The 9006-nt window shown below is 38.5% G+C and overlaps 1 long non-coding RNA gene across 1 annotated transcript; it reads right to left on the reverse strand.

Moving 5' to 3' along the window:
- Nucleotides 1-1778: 1778 nt before the first annotated feature.
- Nucleotides 1779-5091, reverse strand: LOC119271962. Its single transcript, XR_005134673.1, has 3 exons — nucleotides 4907-5091; nucleotides 4578-4650; nucleotides 1779-2284 (listed from the first exon to the last, which is right to left on the reverse strand). It is a non-coding gene; the product is annotated as an uncharacterized LOC119271962 (long non-coding RNA).
- Between the last annotated feature and the right edge of the window lie 3915 nt (nucleotides 5092-9006).

A 9006-nucleotide genomic window follows, 5' to 3' on the forward strand; every position in this document is an offset into this window, starting at 1 on the left:
TGGATCATCAACCATAAAAAATGCTCAAGAATGGATTTCTGGAGGCTATCTGGTTTAGCTATTTTATTTTTCTTGAGTTATAGGGATCCACCACTATTATGAGGGGATCAAAGGGTTTCGTGACGGACTTGCTAAAGTCAACATCTCCTACACATAATTCCACTCCGATCACACACACACACACACACACACACACACACACACACACCCACAGATATATATATCTTTGCATATTTGCATCCTCCATTTCGTGATGGTCTAACCATTTAATATTTTCATAATCCATTTTGGTTGATCTTGGGTGGTTCTCTATGTGACGACCTGTATTTTTTTGATAGCTTCAAAACGAGCCCAAGATCATCAAAATCGGAATCTATATGAGAGAGTTGTGCATGTTTTACTGTTGGGGCGCGTGCAGTTTTTTTGTTGGCCGAATGTCCGGGATCTTGGGACTCCCTGGATGTCCGGACCCATTATGGAAATCCGACTTGGGGTTCCAGTAGCTGGGCGCTTTTGGCCAGATGTCCGGGCCATCTACATTTTACCTATTTTTCTGTGTTCGTGTGCACACTTCTCAGCCGTTAGATGTCCCGCCTTAGCCCAGATGTCCAGCCTGACACAGCCTTTTACTCTCAAACGGCTACTTTTGGGGGCCACACTATATATACCCCTTCACCACTTCGTGGAGGGGTTGAGCAGGACACTCATATGAACCCTAGAACATAAAAGGCTCCTTCTCACTTCTCCTACACCAAACCGTAGACCCGGAGAGATTCATGAGAATTCTTGAGACATTTTCCAATCAAGTGATAGATCCACTCCTTGTCCCTCTTCTGACCAAAGGAATTCATGATCTGAGCAAGTCTTGGACACTTCCCCTTTGATCTTGTTACTCTTGGAGGTTGGAGACTCCTTGGCGGTAGGAGTGCTCTGGTGAGAAATTAACTTGTGATTTTCCCTAAGAAAGTTTGTGAAGGTTTGGAGACTGCCTCAAGGTCTACCACTAGTGGTTGAGAAATGCCTTCCCGATGTTGTCTCAAAGGTAGAATACGGTGATCCTTCATGGCATTGGTGTTCCTTTGTGGTAACATCCACCTCTCTAACGGTGACTAGCTTCTCTCCAAGAAAGTGAACATCGGGATACATCCTCGTCTCCGTGTCTTCGATTATCTCGAACCCTAGCCACTACTTGTGGTTTACTTTGATTTCTTGACACTGCATTCACTATATATTATTGTCTTCATTATATTGTGTTGGCTAGTTTCCTCGTAGAGATTATTTAGGCCCACACTTTATATTCTGCAATTCATACTTGCTCTATTGATATATCTTGTGATTAGTGTGAATTGCTAACCTGTGTGATACATTTCCGTAGCTTGTGATATTGCTCAAGTAAGTTTGTGTAACTTACTTTTGCTTGTTAGTATCCTTGTTATGTTCATCTTGTTTAGATTAAGTTGTTGGTGCACTTAGTTGAGCCTAGTATATTTAGGATTTGTGCTTGAAAAGTATCCGCTTAGTTTATTTACACATTAGGATAAAGACGAATATGTAGAAGTTTTTAAAATGTCTATTCACCCCTCTAGGTGACATTGTGGTCCTTTCAACAACAATAAAATATGTGTCTGGTCCCTTTCTATCACTGTGATATAGATCACCGCAAGATTAAAACCCACAACAATGCACCACTCCCTCTAAAGAAAAACCATAAAACTTGGCCAAAGAAGATAGATAGATGAGAGATCATACAAAGCTATTTAATTATACAACAAAGGAACTTCAAAAGATTGAATTGATTTTAATGAAAAATCGGATCATAAAGTGAAAATTCATCATATCCCAACAAAGACACCACCGATTACATCAAATTGATCTTTATCATGTGAGGCAGCTCATAGAAACTTGGTATTTAAGAACAAAAGAGAGAGAGAGAGAGAGAGAGAGAGTCTTATATATATATATTGCTATGGACCCAAAGGTCCTAAGGAAAATACTCACACATGGTCATGGAGGCAATAAGGTAATGTAGAAGCATTCCATGGTGGATTCCCCCTCCCGTAGATTGCCGTAATAGGCCTCATATTGGTTCTCCTAGGAATGGAAACTTGCGGTGGTGGAAAATTCAGAGAAAAATCTTGTGAAGGGTTTCATGAAATAAGGGATTTATAGGTGGAATGATGGGCGAAAGGCGGTCCACACGGGTGCGGGCAAGGCCCTGGACACACCTCATGCCTGTGCGGAGGCCATGTGGGTCCTCTCGTCTGCCACGAGTGCTTTCTGGAACCTTCATGCCCAAAAGAACATATTAAATCCTTAGGTTTTTTACCTCTGTAGATATTGATTTTCTGTAAGTAAAAAACATGTAGAAAACAACAACTAATACTGGGCACTAGACTAATAATTTAGTCCAGAAAATTAATATAAAATGCTATAAAAACCATACAATTGTGATGTTATAATAGCATGAAATAATAAAAAATTATAGATATGTTTGAGACGTATCACATGGTCTTTTTATAATCAATATCAAAACAAGGTAGGCAAGCCTTATTGAAATATGTCGTTGACTCGATCCTGATTTGCGCATCATTTAAACTAAAAAGATACATCTATATCTCCCACATTCCTTCTCTCTACAAAGATTCAAATCTAGCCAGAAATAGACTTCAAGGAAAACACACCCATTATAGATTTCCTTTTTAGGAATTAGCCTCTACTTATTGGCGGCTTGGATCCATTAATAAGTTTCTAAATCCACATGCATTTCTTTGCTTCGTTGTAGTCTACATAATTCATTGTCGAGGAGAGGAAGAGGGGAGTGTTCGAGCAAAAAGCCACGAGATCCCTCTCTAACTCCATTATGAAGGTTAGTTTATACTCTTTTCATACACATTATTTGTTCCTTATTTGCTTGGAAAGATATGATCTTGCTTGTTTACATGGTTCTTAAGTAGTTTTATCTCTATATTTTTATGCCTGCCAACATCCATTCTGTTTAACGAGATACTTCAGATATAGTGATCTTGTTCAATTTAGCACATTTTTATAGATATCATAAAAAATGTGCTCAATAGGTTTCTCTCATAAAAAACGTGCTCATCAAACAAGGTAGACATATTGACCTTTTTATGAGATATATAAAAACATTCTCAATTGGACGAGATCACTATATCTGAAGTATCTCCTCAGTTAAAAACATATCTCAAGCATCTCGTTAAATAAAGGATGTTGAAGGGCATAAAAAAGATAAAGATAAAAACTACTTCATAACCATGTAAACAAAGAAGTTCATTTCTCTCCAAGCAAGGAAGGAACAACTAACGTGTAAGCAGAGACTATAAATTGACCTTGTTAATGGAGGTAGAAAGGGATCTCGTGGATTTTTGCTCAAACACTTTGCTCTTCCTCTGCTCGGAAACGAAATATGTAGACTAAAACGAAAAAAATAAAGGCATGTGGAATTAGAAAATTATTAATGGCTCCTAACTGCCACTTAGAAGAGGCTAATTTCTAAAAAGAAATTTATTATGGGTGCATTTTTCCTTCAAAGTTTATTTCTTGGTAGATCTCAATCTTTCTGGAAACAAGGAATTTGGGAGACATAGATGTATCTTTTCGGTTTAAATGTTGTGCAAATCAGTACCAAGTCAACAACATATTTGAATTAGACTTGTCTACCTTGTTTTGACTAGTACACGTGCACATGCAACACATGTTAACCTTTGATCAAGTAGTTCATGGTTTATAAAATTTAAAATATTTCTTGGAAAAGATACAAATGAAATTAATACATAATAGCATGTCATTCAAATTGTATTATCAGAAGTCAGACACCATTGTGATCCAGAAACTAAGTAAAGAATCAAGTATCTAGCCACGATCCGCTTTTTGAACAAACTAATTTGGGAGATGAATTTACACATGATCAATAGAATTTACACATGATCAACAAATCAGTTCTGAGCACATGCAAGAGTTGATGATATATTTACAAAAAAAATCATTATTTATTAGGTCTTGAAATGATGTTGTAACAAATTGACACAAAGAATAAATTTTTAGGGACATAAATAAATACAAAAGTGGTGCTAAGGGGCTTTATAATTTACATTCATGTGCCTACACGAATCTTCTCTTACCATGTTATCGGTTTGTGAGAAAATCAGACCCAAACAACAATGGAAACATTACATTTAGACAACAAAGGTTTTGATATCATTAGGGAATACCTATTTCACAATCGACTAAAAATTAATTAGCAATCATTCAATTATTCCAGTTAGGAGAGGATTGAAAGCCATAAGTCATGAATGATCCATTAGTAAATTGTGCCATCAAAAAGTGCTAACCTATCTAATGATATCCACAACCCCATGATTATCGTCCTACATGTTCCTCTCTTTCTCTCTGAACGTTGCAGTTAAGGAATAATAAAGTAGCAGATAAAGGACAAGTAAATTCAAAAAAGATACAGGTGTGAAGGTCTGCCCAAAAATGACACTAGTCAACGTTGAGATTTCAACACAAATCACAATGCTGATTCAAACAAAATAATTATTATCTTAACATAAGTACACCTTCTTTTTGAAGGCAAGAGAAATACACCCTTCTATTCCCGTACGCCGCTCTCCATAATTGACCTGTTGTAATCTGCAAATTTAATAAATATGTTATAAACAGACTGATCTCGATAGAGCCGAATCAGCTAACCTTCACGCATGGAAAAAGTGATACCCTGTACAAAATCAAAAGTGTAGGCAAAACTACAAATCCAATTCATTCAGGAAATGAAAAAGTGCCCCTAAAAATTTAATGAAAAATTGGCACTAGGAGAATCAAAAATAATAAAACGAAGGGTAAGATAATAGCATCGAGTGGATGGACACTGTATCGAGGGAAACCATACCAAAGGTAGGACTGGACAACCGAGAGAGGAACGACGTGCCCACGAGGAGTGGGAAGTGCAGACATCGCATCAAGGGGCAGTGGCAAAGGCCTCGTGGAAACCGCGTTGACGAATATGTGGGGCTAGTGTTGGGTGGGGGACAGAGGAGCGGGGCATCTCTCTTTTCTGATCTTAGGTGTGCGGCCTGTGTGCCTGAGGATATCATGGTTACTCTCTCCAGATGGGAATATATAGGATGGAAGGCCGGAAAAGTGAGCGTTAATGGTGTCAATTTTGATCCGTGGAATTATTCAACTCGAGTGCGTAATTCTCTCTCCCTGGCGTAAATACCATGATTATGACTCATGCATGCACTCCCAAGTCCAACCATCAGATCATATCCTGATCCTGCATCGAAGTAGGTAGTTAATGCCTTCTCGGTAGAATTGCTAAAATTGAGGTTATCGGGAATATTTTCTCGGATAGCATGGTGGGCAGAGATCAATTAGTTGAATGGCTTCCTATTTTAGGTTGATAATGATAATTATTAGTGACAAATATATGTTAATAATTAGTGGAGATTTGGTGGGAATATTTTCTTCTGCCATAGAGTGGTCCGCCTATGTAATTATTCTCATATACTTGCTCCCCCTAGTAACGCTATGTACAAAATCTAGTAAAACACTATATAAAATATAATAATTCTTAAATATTTTTTCTACTATCCAAGTGTTTGATTTATAAGCTATTCTAATGCGTTTTTCAAGATTACCTTTGACTATTGACAAGATTCATAGCATATGAGATGTATAATGTGAAAATTGTATATGGATAAAGGGAGTAGTAATAATATATAGAGCCTTGCTATACAGACGATAAATTTATGGCCGGCGTCTGCACGATCGTACGTGGAGAGCCAACAGCCATCCAGCGCCTTCGTTTTCCTTTTTAAGCTTTTGCTAATGTTGTTGAGGACCAAGTATCGTTTGCTGATCATGCATGAAGTGTCGTCCTTGAAGAAATTTCATAATATATATACAAGTAGAGATAGAGATATTGACCACAATAAAAGACCACAACATCCAAAAAGATCATTTGATAAACTCAGATTTACACAAGATTGATAAACTCAGAAAATATATAAATATATTGTAAGTTGCCTATTCAACGCCTCCCTCTAGTCAATCATACCAATCTCTTTCCACAGCTACTCAAATAGTTTTGAATAGTTCCGGTGGCGTAGTAGAGCACTTCCAGGAGGTGGCTGACGTGATCACGCAGGGCTCGGCGCAGCTCTGCACGCCGGTTGTCCATCTACACCAGGGCGATCATTGCGGCCTTGTTCCATGAGCAGTTACCCACCATGGAGGTTGTGGCCATCTCCAACCTCCTCCTCTAGAACATGGCCGACCACGTGGCCCTCACCATTGGCAACACCTAAAATGATGCCAAGGTAGCGTACTCACCCTACTCGCACATTCGGTCAGTCAGTTGTGCGTGTCTGTGTGCTAGCAACCTCTGGTGAGTACTGTTGTGACTTTGTTCATTCATGGGCGATAGTAGTTGTTGTAGTAGTTATAGCATACACGATTGATGCCTGCAGTAGTAGTACATCCTAGTTCGTGCCTCTACTTCCTTCGTGATCATATGATATTCACGCCATGAAGACTGTGGTTTTTGCTCTCTTTTTAGTGCCTTAGTTTTATTGCATGTTTGTGAACCAGATAGGTGAAAGAAAAATAATTAGGGGTAGAATTCATAGCATTTAAATCTCTTATCTTGCACCGAGTCCTCGTGTGTACCATAATGGAATGTGCAATCCATTCCAGTGTGTAGTGTTTTATCTGCCTACCAGTATCTTCGGGTTGATTTTGCATCGGGGTATGCATTCAAAATCAAAGATCAAATGATGGAAATTTACATATTAATAACAACTTTCTGCAACTAAGTTCAACTAGGCATCTCTTAGGTCACAATGGCAGGGGGGTAAATGTTGAACCTTTTGCCATGTCACCAATACAAGTTTTGCCATGCCACCAATACAAATTTTGGCCATGGCAAAATCTTAATACTATTTTGACGTCACCACTAGAAGCTTTTATTAATTTGCCATGAATTTTCTAGGGTATTAAGTTGCCATGATTTTATGATGGCCATCACAAATTAATATTTGCATACTGGTGGCTTTTTTCCTACTCTTGCCATTTTTTCTTCCGTTTTCTTAATATATACATCCATGCATATGAAACTTAGGGGAGAAACAATTTCCATGCATATGAATACTTAAGTTGGCATGTGACTATTTACAATATTTCCAAATTTCGACATGGTTTGTCAGAAGCACATTTATTCTAAAATTGGCATGTGATCATTCAAAACATTTTTATAATTCGACATGTTCTTGAGGAAAATTTCTCTATTAACCACATAGTTGCTACTATACTAGACATATAGTTGCCATCATGTTTATCAAAAAGTTGCAATCATAATTACTAAGAAATTCTTACCATGGCGTAGCATCAACTCATGATGATTTGTCATGCAAATTTTTATGGTATTTGTTAGTTGGTAACTCATGCTTTCAAATCCTTTTTCCAGGCATTTTCAATGTGATTAGTTCTAGTGGGCAACTATTAGGTTTTCTCTATGGCAAATTCCATTATATAGTCATGGTATATCCAGATGACTCAGAATGTAACTTCTCAAAACTCTGATGCTACATTTTTAGAATAAAAATATGTAGGACCAAAGAAGATAGGTCTAGAGGGGGGTGAATCGACACTTAACCAACCAAAGGTGCAGTTTTTAGTTTTGTTGAAACTTAGGCAGATTTTGGCACAAGTTAAGATAACACTGAAAGTGCAACTAATCCCTGGGTGGTTTTGGTAATTCATATCAATATATTTCTCATTGAACTAATATCCATTCAATTTAAAGATTTTAGGATGTTCAATGATTGGCATGGCAAGGACTAGTGATTGTGGACCCCTCAAAATGCAAGGACATGGATTGGCAAAAGCTCAAGACTCTACATTTTTGGTTAAGTGATCCAAGATCACATTGAGTCCATAGAAAAGCCAATACTATTAAAATTGATTAGGTTTTGATTATGATATATTTTCTCAAGTGCTTAGTGATATTGCTCCAAAACCCTCAACCACTTTCTCTATCCAAATCTTTCCAAAACCCTACATTCCAACTCAGCCCCACCGAAACTTCCCTATACGAACCAACCGAGTTCATCTAGACACTGCCACAACCAAACCCTAACAAATCGGATCCACCAATATGGTCCTCGGTCCCACCAGGATGGCTTGCCAAACCTTCTGTAACCATTTGCAATTATTTTGGTCCCACCGAGATGGCTTCCAAACCTTCTCTAACTTGTTGCGATTATTTTGGTCTCACTGAGTTTTGCAATCGGTCCCACCGGGATGGCGTGCCAACCTTTCTGTTGCCTTATTGCTTCACTTTGTTCCTACCGAGTTTATGCAATCGGTGCCACCGAAACGAGGTTTTCCCTAACCATTGTACATCAGTTCATCCGAGTTGTTTCTAGTCGGTCCCACTGAGACCTCCAACGTTCATATCTTTTACATAGGTCGATGCCATCGAGATTTCTGATCGGTGCCATCGAGTTGGGTAAAAAGTGTGTAATTGTTTTGTGGATGCTATATATACCCCTCCACCCTCTCTTACTCGGTAAGAGAGCCATCAGAACGTGCCTACACTTCCACTACTCATTTTCTTAGAGAGAACCACCTACTCATGTGTTGAGATCAAGAGATTCCGTTCCTACCATTTGAACCTTGATTTCTAGCCTTCCCCAAGTTGTTTTTCACTCAAATACTTCTTCCACCATAGCCAAATCTATGTGAGAGAGTTGAGTGTTGGGGAGACTATGATTTGAAGCACAAGAGCAAGGAGTTTGTCATCAACACACTGTCTATTACCTTTTGGAGAGTGGTGTCTCCTAGATTGGTTAGGTGTCGCTTGGAAGCTCCCACATGAAGTGGAGTTGAACCAAGTAGTTTGTAAGGGCAAGAAGATTGCCTACTTTGTGAAGATCTACCCGAGTGAGGCAAGTCCTTCATGGACGATTGCCGTGGTGGGATAGACAA

This window comes from Triticum dicoccoides, chromosome 3A, assembly GCF_002162155.2.
Source record: "Triticum dicoccoides isolate Atlit2015 ecotype Zavitan chromosome 3A, WEW_v2.0, whole genome shotgun sequence".
Taxonomy (NCBI): domain Eukaryota; kingdom Viridiplantae; phylum Streptophyta; class Magnoliopsida; order Poales; family Poaceae; genus Triticum; species Triticum dicoccoides.